Raw genomic sequence first — 11,765 nt, forward strand, 5'->3', positions numbered from 1 at the left:
TCGTGCATCGTTCATGTCCCACAAATCACCACAAACCTTTACCCAGCCTCCAAAGTGAAGGATTTCAACACGACCTGCACAGTGGTTTGGCCCATTTGCAAGTCCTAGCACCAGCTCTGTGAAAGACACAAATCAATTGATTGCTAGACTATTTGTCCATTTTCACATGGCGATGTTTTAATGCTTTTTGGTTACCAATTAAAATTTGTCCCATACTGGCAATGCAATGCCATTTATTGAGAAGCTAGTCCTCCTCCTTTAGCTCCTGGTCGGCCATAGCACTATCCTAGTTGACATGATTATCTCAGCAGAGAGGCCAAGGACTCAGTGGTCAATGTGCCTCACACGAGAAGTCCCACCAAATGAGGAATGTTGGCCCGCGTAGCCATGGCTTGTGCTGTGCTTTTTCTGTGAATGAATAGGAGACTTTGGGATCCAGCACTCTGAACTATCTTTCCCAAGCATGAAACTCACTTCTTATTTCCAAGGCTTCAATTTCAATTTCATGACAATCATAATTAAATTCATAGGGCATTGTCATTTTCCAGACCAGAGCACAGAAAGTTGTTAGCTAAATGCATAACATTGTAAATTAAAATCAATATAAATGTAAACAATACTGTATGTAGACAGGCTCACCATCACCGATTGTTTCAACTGAAAAAAAGCACATAACACAAACTATATTAGTACAAAATACTTAGGCTTCTAGAAAGCTTTTTCTTTTTTCCTGTATAAACGTAGTAACTTGTTCAGAAAGCATAAATTTCCTCACATCCAATGTTGTTTGGCACTAGAAAGACCTTTGTAGGGGGTGCACACTGTGTGTACCACAAAACTCCGCTCGCGGTGCTCCCTATACCCCTGCAGAAAGGGAGGTTTATGGCAAGGTGTGAGAGGAGCTGGCTGGTCTGTAACTACATTCTCTCCCATGAGGAGCTGCTGCCTCCAGGCTTACGGTAGCATATCAGAGCAGTTCTGACTTCAGACACCCATCGATATTACCAGCCCCCTCTGAAACCCTCCTCTGGGATCAGTCCCTGCGAAAACTCTCTGGTCGCTACAACTAAAGTTGATACATTGCTGCACATCACGATGCTTCTTTAAGCATTCATCTTTCTATTTTAATCCAAGTGACAATACTTAGGTTCAAGCCAATACTAACTAAAGTGTCCAAGGAATGTTTCTGATATAGTGACCAGACGTCTTACATCTGAGTCCAGATACATTACAGCCACGGCCTTCTTCATTCACTCTGTTTCTCAAAAACAGTGATCATTTTTTTCTCCTATGATGCATTCTTCCAAAGCTCATGTTGCCCACAGTTATTATTCATATGCTTAGTCTTCTGAAGTCATAGAATCATAGAAAATTAGGGTTGGAAGAGACCTCAGGAGGTCATCTAGTCCAACCCCCTTCTCAAAGCAGTACCAACCCCAATTAAATCATCCCAGCCAGGGCTTTGTTAAGCTGGGCCTTAAAAACCTCTAAACATGCAGATTCCACCACCTCTCTAGGTAACCCATTCCAGTGCTTCACCACCCTCCTAGTGAAATAGTTTTTCCTCATATCCAGCCTAGATCTTCCACACTGCAACTTGAGACCATTACTCCTTGTTCTGTCACATCTGCCACCACTGAGAACAGCCTAGCTCCATCATCCAGTCCTCGTGCTAGTGATTTCATTTCAGTGAATATGGTCATTAACCTGTAAAATTCCAGTCTATATTTTCAGTAGGTGGGTACTATATAAAATAGATACAATATTAGCAAAGCAAAGATAAAATAGGGCTTACAAGTGGTGGTTGGCTCTGGAGTCGTAGTTGTAGTGGTGTCAGGAATGGTTGAACTAGTTTCATAGGTGGGTGTAGTGCTCTCTTTTGAGAAAACAAAGACAAAAATAGATCATTTTTTAATATGGACACAAGAATCAATTATTTTATTGCTTAATATACACACATTTCTGTATTACTACTGTGATATTTTAAATTACTTTCTTAGAAACCTTTTCTTTTTATGAATATTGCTGCACAAAATTTTCTTCTTCTTTCCTTTAGCACAAAATGACATGGGAATATAGTTTGGGAATTTTGTATGTTTGCTTGTGTTTTATTCAGTATTTATTCGAGGTGGTAAGATGACTTATAAGCTGTTTAAATACAATTGGCTAATTTCTGAATGCCCCAGAGAACCAAGGAAACACACAGGACCAGTGCTTTGCTGCTGTAAATTAGTGTAGATCCATTGGCTTGACTGGAGTTACACCAATTTATGTCAACTGAGGACATGGCCTAAACATTATTTTAAATTGACATTTTAATAGATCCAAAAAAGAGATCCCATCATCCATCGTGCAAGACATGTCCCTTCAGTCAGAGAGAGCTTGGTGTCAATTGCAAGATTTTATATGTATATCAGTTTTGCTCAATATTATATTTATTATCCCTATTTTACTTTTTTGGTGAATGAGGCCTAAAGAAGCTAACTGGCATGGCAGAGTCATGAATAATATCTAGGTTTCCCATATCCCATTTCCATGCCCTATCACCACTATAGTATTCTACTTTCAAAGGAAGTGAGGTTACCTAAACAGAAAACTAACCCTGGTTGACAATTAGAGAACCCACAAATCCTGAGCATACTGAAGTTAAATCAGATTAAAACTTCTAAGGCATATTTCTAGAACAGTGTACCAGACATCTTACTGAAGTACAGATATATTACCTCTACTGCCTTCTTTCATGCATTGTGTTCATTTAAAAAGCAATCTTTTTTTTCTCCCAAGGTGTGTTCTTCATAAACTCTTGTTGCTCACTGTTATTACGCCTATGTTTTCTCCTTTTCTTTCGTTATCATGCTAGATATTTCCTTTCAAAATCAGGGGAATGACCATATCTTAAGAGTCAGAAAAGTGCCTTAATGTCTCCTGGGGAATGACCTATTTAGGTTCTGGCCAGAGAGGCTAGCAGGGAAATCTAAACGTGAAGATCTTGTTCTCTTCTCGGGAGGGAGTGATGGAACAGAAATGACAGAGTTGGATAGACTGAAAAAACCCTATATTTATTCTCCACATCTCAGTGTTCTGAGGGTACAGTATACAAGAGTAGGGGTGTGTAATGGACCTCTACAGTTCAACAAAACATTTATTGCCTGTACCACGTTTGAAATTTGCCCTTCGTATTGCTATTCAACCTGTCCTTTCTCTCATTTCAGTTCATTTGGAAATTCTACTCTAAAAGCACAGGCTACAGGGAAAAAATTCCCATAAAAATTTACTGCTCTCGAGGGCAAAAGATTACGGCTGAAACTTAAATAGGTCTTTCATCTTTGGATCTCTAAGTGCTTCATGAAGTTGAGTATGTCTCATTATTCCTTTTTTACTTTTTAGGTGAATGAGGCCTAAAGAAGCTAAGGGGCATGGCAGAGTCATGAATAAAATCTAGGTTTTCCACATCCCATTTCTATGCCCTATCACCACTACAGTATTCTACTTTCAAAGGAAGTGAGGTTACCAGAACAGAAAACTAACCCTGGTTGACAGGCAGATCCCATCATCCATTGTGCAAGAGACATCCCTTCTGTCAGAGAGAGCACGGTGTCAATTGCAAGATTTTATATATCAGTTTTGCTCAATATTTTTTCATTTCATCGTGTTATAATCATGACACTTAAGCTGACTCATCTTTCATCTGCAAAATGACCCCATGAACAACAATATTGGGACAATATGCAACGAAAATATCTGATCATCTTACACTAGCATCTTCTTTGTGATTGCACTTGTGAACATACCATACCAATAAGGGTACTGCCACACAAAGGATTCATTTCCTTTATAGTTCACGTAACTCAAGAAAATCTCTCTTGATCCTGGACCAAAATGAGCACACACTAATGTTGACCCGTCAGGTAGGGCAGCCAGCTGTGAGCAAAATGCAAATAAAGGCCTGCTTTTTGGAACCTCCTAGGTTATGTTAGCTGCCTCCATGTCTAATATCAAACCACAGATTTTACATCCAGGGGTGAACAGTGCCCATATGCTAGCTGATCATCTGCATCCCATGAAGGGGTGTGGGAGCTGGCAAGTACCTTGTGTGCACCCAAGGGGAAAGCACTGCATCTCTGAATCAGAATTCACCTAGTGCTTGATCTAGGACCCCGTATTGGCTCTGCACCACCCCCAATGCAGGACTGTGCCTAAATGGAACTATCAAACCCTTAATCAGCCGGAACATTTCTGAGTGCAGAGGAGCACTCAGCTCAGACAAACATATCTGCCAGGGATGTGAATAATACAAGCACAACTCTGGATCTGGCAGTAATGAACAGGGAAGAAGGTGTAGCTGAACAGGAGATGGGGCAGGTTGAGATCACATGGGAAAGTCCTAGACAAATAACAGGGCTTTAGATGATGGAGCTAAATAAAAACAGGCAAACAGACAAAAATAAAAATCATGGAAGTATCTCAGTACCAATGGAAGCAGCTTAAAATCAGAAAGAGATAAACTAGGAGGAGAGTTGATGGAACAAGATTTGGATTTAACAGACATTACTGAAACCTGGTGGAATGTCACAAATCAGTGGATATAGTACAGGAAGGACAGATAAGGCTATAGTGTTATTGGGTAGCATCCATTCTAAAATAGTCCATAGAATCTAATGAGTTAAAATTTCTGAGAGGGTCATAAAGCAAAATTAGCATGGATACAAATTCTGACTCCTAGGTACATCAATATACTTAGTAACATCATACTGCTAGTCCCCAGATGGGGGGAAATTGTGAGTGCAGTGTTGTGGGAGATAAGAGAGGTAATTGAATCTAAAAAAGAGAGAGAGTAATGTGTGACTTTTTCCACCCACCTATAAATTGGTTGTGTCAAATGAAGACAAATTTTACAGAAGCAATTTTTCCGCACTTTAACTTCTTAGGACAGCTAGTTTTAGAGCACACAGTATGCTGGGTTACTCTGAATTATGTCCTAAGGAAGAAATGGGAGCTGATTCAAAAAGACCCTTTAGCTGTCCTATTACCATGTAATAATGCAATATAAACAAGTTCAACATTCTCAGGAGAAGAAAGGGACCAAAAATGTGAAATGTAGAATTAAAATTTTGAAAGGGGTAATTAAAAAAAAATTAAAATGGAGAAAGCTGGTCTAAAGTCCCTAAAATCAAAATTGAAGACATTAAAATGCTCTAACTCAGTATGGAGGCTGTTAGCTTTAGCACATCAAACTGTAACCGAGTTACAGCAGGCATGAATACGCCTGAAGCAAAAAAAATTCAGGAAGGAAAGAAAAAGATGATGAAAGTGAAATGATGGGGTTCAAGAGGTTGTTCAAGCCAACTACACACCACACAACAGAAACACTAACCCAGGAACCTATCCCTGCAACAAACCCCATTGCCAACTCTGTCCACATATCTATTCAAGGGACACCATCGTAGGACCTAACCACATCAGCCACATCATCAGGGGCTCATTCATCTGCACTTCTACCAATGTGATATATGCCATCATGTGCCAGCAATGCCCTGCTGCCATGTACATTGGCCAAACCGGACAGTCTCTATGCAAAAGAATAAATGGACACAAATCCGTCGTCAAGAATTATAACGTTCAAAAACATGTCGGAGAACACTTCAATCTCCCTGGACACTCAATAACAGACTTAAAAGTGGCAATTCTTCAACAACAAAACTTCAAAAACATACTCCAAAGAGAAACTGCAGAACTGGAATTAATTTGCAAACTAGACACCATCAAATTAGGCCTGAATAAAGACTGGAAGTGGATGGGTCACTACAAAAACTAGAAACTAATTTCCCTATGCTAATTTCCCCCTGTTGTTACTCACACCTTCTTGTCAACTGTTTGAAATGGGCCACCCTGATTACATTGGCCTCATTACCACTACAAAAGTGATTTTTCCTCCTGTTCATAATAGCCCACTTCCACTTTAATTGAGTTGTCTCGTTAGCACTGACCCCCCCACTTGGTAAGGCAACTCCCATCTTTTCATGTACTGTGTATATATATCTGCTTACTGTATTTTCTACTCCGTGCATCTGACGAAGTGGGTTTTAGCCCAAGAAAGCTTATGCCCAAATAAATTTGTTAGTCTCTAAGGTGCCACAAGTACTCCTTGTTGTTTTTGCTAATACAGACTAACACGGCTACCACTCTGAAATCAGTCAACCTTGTAGAACAAGGTTTTCTTTCTCCTGACATCACAATAGTAACGGTGGTGGCAACAGCTACAAAAAAGGCTGGCATTTCTAGCACTCTGTAAAAAAGCAAAGAACTTCTCAGCAGAAAGGAGGAAGATTGGGGAGAGAGATGGCTGGATAGATTAAAAGAGCTAGGCTGGTCATAAGGAGGGATCATCAATATCGTTCATATTTCATGATGATTTATAGCCTACAATCAAAAGTATTTGTAACCTTACTGTGCACATAGCTAGCCTATGAAGCCACTGAGCTTTCTCCTTCCTCCCCTTCCTTAATTGCTTGTTAAACCAACATGTTGCATCTTGTCTTAGATCATATTGTAAGCTCTTCAGGGAAGCTTATAATGTGTTTGAAGCCACTATTGTAATACAGATAAATAATAATTTTTAAAATATGTGTGTCCACAAGGTAGTGCTAAATCTTTTAGCTCCATGAAAGACATTCATTCAAAATAAACCATCCAACAAAAGATGATTTTCTTTTCACTGAGCATGAGTTTTTCTTGGAAAAATCAACTGACCAATGGACAATACCACTATTAATTCAGCCATTTCTCTCTCAAACATATTTAGAAATAACTCAAACAGCTATAATGTCAAATCTAGTATAGTTTTTCTTGATGTCAAATAGCTAGAAAAAAATAATTTCTAAAGACTTTGAACACGTTGGCCAAACATATTCTTGTTCCTTGGCCTCTTCTTGGTCCTAGCTTTAAACTACATAATCTGTCTCTGCGCAGGGCCTGATTCTAATCTCACAAAAGTAAGAAACAAGATAAGCTCCATTTAAGTCAATTGGTTTTATTGGTCTAAAGTCAGTATGTGAGATCAGAATCAGGCCTATCTTGTTCATAAGGGGCCTGTCACCCTGACATACTTCAGCTGGATCCAGCTAAACTACTGCTGGTAGCTATGTCATTTTTAAAAAAGAAGCTATATTCAGTTAAAGTGGTGAATATTGGATCATGCTATGGTGACTATTACAATAAACAACAATAGAATGTCGCTAGTACTATGAATTAGACATATAAAGTGGTTCCATACCCACTGCTTCATCAACAAGTATATTGCTTTATTAGCAAGTAGTGATTTTGCAGGGATCAAATATTCAATCTCCCCAGAAATGCATGTTAGTGGATGATCATTTTAACAGTAGTGGGAAAACCAAACAGAGCCCAGACTAGACAATTCCCATCTTTGACGGGGCTGGAATATTTGAACAAGGCAGTAACTCCATATATCTCACCCTTGAAGATCCAATTAGATTACTTTGTGCAATGGGTACCAAAACAGTCGATGTTACTATTAAGGTTTAGTTGTTTGTACAACCGTCTAATAGTTCGGTGTAATGCTTTAACAGGTAAGCAGCATTCTTTTGATTTAGGTTTGATACTTCTTAAAACAGCTCAAAGCACATGCATTTATTTTCCATTTTATATACTGATTGCAGTGTTATAAAAACAGGAAATATCTCTCAACATTTTAGTCATTCAGAATACATTCGAATAAAAAATGGGCTCTAACCATTAAACCAATCTGAGAACCCACCAAACTTTGGGCAAGTTCAGATTCAGATCCAAAATCCATTATTTGAGCCCCTCTCTGTAGTGAATACACTATGGAAAAGTTTAATCTTGCACCCTGACTTTGCGTGACAGTGCCATTGAAGTGGGAAGAGGTGCTGTAACACAGTGTCATCTCCAGCAGTTCCTTTTGGAATCTATGATCAGAATCAGACACAGGGATTTGGGCAACACTAGCCTTGCCTGCCTGTTTGTTGCCTCTTCCCCACATTAAAAGCTGAACAAGCTGACTTGTAATGGGGGTCAGGGCTCTTGTTCACTCATTGTATTAGCAGGTATTAAAATGCTACGTAAGGCTGGTGAAGGTCTACTCACTGTGAGGTGTGGCCTTCAGTCTTGGGGATCATAGTCAGCTGACACGTTAAACCAGCTGCACTGGGCTTGGGATAGAGAATCGGAGAGCCATAACTGGTTGTTGGTTCTCATCATTTCTTCTTTTCCGCTCTGTTGAGTGGCTGATGGGGGTGAGGGGTAAAGGAGCAATCTACGTGATTTTGTGACTGGATGTCACAGTTTTATAGGGACAGTCCTGATATTCAGGGCATTTTCTTATTTAGACACCTATTACCCCCCCACCCCCGCTCTGATTTTTCATACTTGCTATCTGGGCACCCTAGTCTGCAGGAAAGCAGTGGGATGCAGTTGGAGACGCAATGCCCCTATCATAAGCTTATACTGATGGGGCTGATTCAAACACTGGCATTTAAAAATTGCAGGACACAGCACAGGGTCCATTTCCACAGCACATTTCCAATTTATAATCAAATACAATATTCATTACAGTCAGCTATCCAGGGCCACAGTTGGGACTGTCCTAGCGCAAATGACTGCAGATATTGGCCAAATGCATCTAATGGAAAAGTTTGTTGTTCTCTCTCACCCAGAGAAGTTACTCCAATAAAAGATATTACCTCACCCACCTGGTCTCTCTTACAGAGAAGTGCTATAGAATTTAATAGAAAATTATACCCTATAATTTTAACTGTTCTACAGAGTTTAATAGGGATTGATATTCCTATTATAAAATTCTATACGATTCAGAAACCTATAGAAAGGACATCACTACTATTATATTTTATAATTTTTAGAATAATCTCTAGCAACCCCGATTACGTTCCTATAGAATTATGTAACCCTATAGAGTATTCCATACGGGATATATAATTAATAATTACACTTACATCCAGGCAACTCTATTGAAGTGTATTCCTACTGGTAAGGAAAACATTCCATAATCAATATCTTTATTTCATGATCAATTTGTTCACACTTACCAAATCATTGTGCACTAAACCCATACCCAGCCAAGTTAGAAGGGTGGTGTATGTTTTTTGTTGTTGTTTTTAGTTAACTGAGCACAAAGCAAGAATGACTGAATCAATGTTGCAAAGTTGACAATCTTATTTAAGCTTGAAAAAAAAATCAAAAATGGCTCAAGTAAATTGTACCAAAATTTCCCACGAATAAAAATGTTGGCCTGAAACTAAACACAAAATAATGTATCCAATTTCCCACCTCCCAATTTCTGAAAAGGTATCACCTCCAGGGGTTTTTCTTCTGGTCATGGACCCATAATATCTCTACCTCTGAAGCTGCCAAATAAATGCTTCAAGTAAACATGTCCCTATTTGCAAGCAGCGTGTACAGTAAGGATAAATTTAGCTACAGATGCACAAAGAGCACCAGCAAAACTGCTCATTTATCTATGAACACATCAAATTTGGTTGTACAAACTCCTGTTTTTGCAACTTTAAAGTCTCAAAATCCTCAGGGTCAAATTGTAAATTTGGAATCAAAGCACAATGCTATTGGTAAATTAAAGGTCACCTTATGTTATTTTTTCAGTTCTCTGGCACTTTCCAAAAAATAATAATTAAAATCTATTTGAGTTGACCTGAAACTGAAAGTGCTAAAAAAAATTATGAAAATGACCTATTTTGGAGGTTTGGAGGTTGTGGTTTGGAGCATTTTTAAACTAAAAGCAAAGGAAATAAAGGGCTAGATTAACAAACTAATACGGGAGAGGATGGTGGCCACTTCCTTATGCCCTTTAGTTCAATAGTAGGGCATGCCCTCAGAAAGTGAGACACCCACGTTCAAGTTCCTGCTCCAATGACTAATTATTTATACAAGTGGAACAGTGTCAAAAGAAGAGCGTGTGCGAGCCCCACACCAAATGTCCCATATCCCAGTTCCTGGGGTGCTCTCCTGCAATGGGGGAGAAAAATTCAAATCCCTGCTCCAAGTCAGGCAGCAAGGAGAATTGAACCAAGAAATACCAGAGCCCAGGTGAATGTCCTAACCACAGAGCTAAAGATTAAGTGAGACGCCACGGCCTGCTGTCTCGTGCAAAAAATACAGAGATACCTGAAACAGCCAATGGCATAATGCATAGAGAGCACTGCAAATAATTTCTCCTGGCCACTGGGAAGCAGTGGTGGAGGGATTGGGTAGTAGTGGGGAGAGCTGAGAAGAAGAAGAAACTGGAAGAAGCTAGAAGAAGCAGGGACAGTCGGTGGGGGGAGGGAGATGTAGAGAAGCAGAGGAGGAAATAGAGGATGGGGAGAGAGAGAGAGAGAGAAACACAAAAAGAATGGAGAAAGAAAGGAGCTAAGTCAGGACCTTCAAAAACTTGGGAGGCCAGCCATCTGTTAAGCAGGGACCACAGAGGTTGATCAGATCCCATGATTTGTAGGTTAGGAAGGATATTTTAGGTTAGTTAAGGAGCCAGACTTCAAAGTTGCTCTGAAGAAGTTGCCCTGCTTCATGGTTACAATTAGAGTTCAACATATATCCTTATTCCCCTGTTATAATCATTCAAAAATACACTGAACAGATAAACACAAGCTATCGCACACTCAACCCTTCACAAATCTCATTTAACCAAGGGCCTGATGTGAATAGAAATAACTATAATGCTGCTTAAATACTAGTTATGAAAATCACCCACACTATTTCCAGGTACAAAAGTCCAAATTCTATAACATAAGCGTGACAGGATTGTTTAGAATAGGATGGTTTAACATTTTGAACCAGTTACCCAAACTAATGACAGGATAAGAAGAAAGAAAATCACTCACAAAGGGGAAGATGCCAGCATACTGGTGTGTAATAGTTCATTTACCCCAAGTACATTCTGATAATTTCACAATTCTATCTTATTACATTTTGTTAAAATGTATTTAATAAAATATTAGCTGGGTGGTTCAATGTGCGCCTAGAAGTATTACTTTTGCAGCACTTGAAAATAAATATGCCTTTTAGCAAGAGAAATCACATTAGTCCTTAATTTGCACCCTGAACACCAAGATTTGGAGACATTAAATTGTTAACTTACAGGCTATTGATTGACTTGATTTTAATTGTGGCACAAGCCACTAACACAAAACACTAGGTGGTGAGAGCAAGGTTAATTTCACCATACTAAGCAGTTTATTTAAATGGTTCAAATAATAGTTACAATTAACTAGTTTGTTTGGCTCACATTTTTCAACAGAGCTGTGCTATCCAATGTAGCCCTACACTGACACTACCTTTAATCTTTGCACAAAGCTCCCATTGGCATGACTGGGAGTTCTAGATGTGGACCCAGTGAAAGTGAGCAAAACGTGTCTTTACATTTTTGTAAGAACGACCTTGCAAGAATAGTAGGCATTTTACCTGCGGTAGTCTGCAGAGTTCCAAAAATTGTCAGGAACATCCAAATGAAGATCATTGTGGCACCCATCTTGTGAGGGCTCCTGAGGAATGGAGCAGCAGAATTTATAGGCTCTGACTATGGAGGGGTGTGGCTCAACAGTCTGCTCTGCATCTACAGTAAATCAATACAAAGTGAATTCCAAAGGTGATTTCATTTCAGTCACAAAGGAAGGTGTGGTTAATTTGTTCCCCATTTCATTTTATTTTTATAACCTCGTGGTCTCTGACGGAAGACAATATTTAAACAATAGCAT

The sequence above is a fragment of the Natator depressus genome, chromosome 7 (genome assembly GCF_965152275.1).
Source record: "Natator depressus isolate rNatDep1 chromosome 7, rNatDep2.hap1, whole genome shotgun sequence".
NCBI lineage: Eukaryota > Metazoa > Chordata > Testudines > Cheloniidae > Natator > Natator depressus.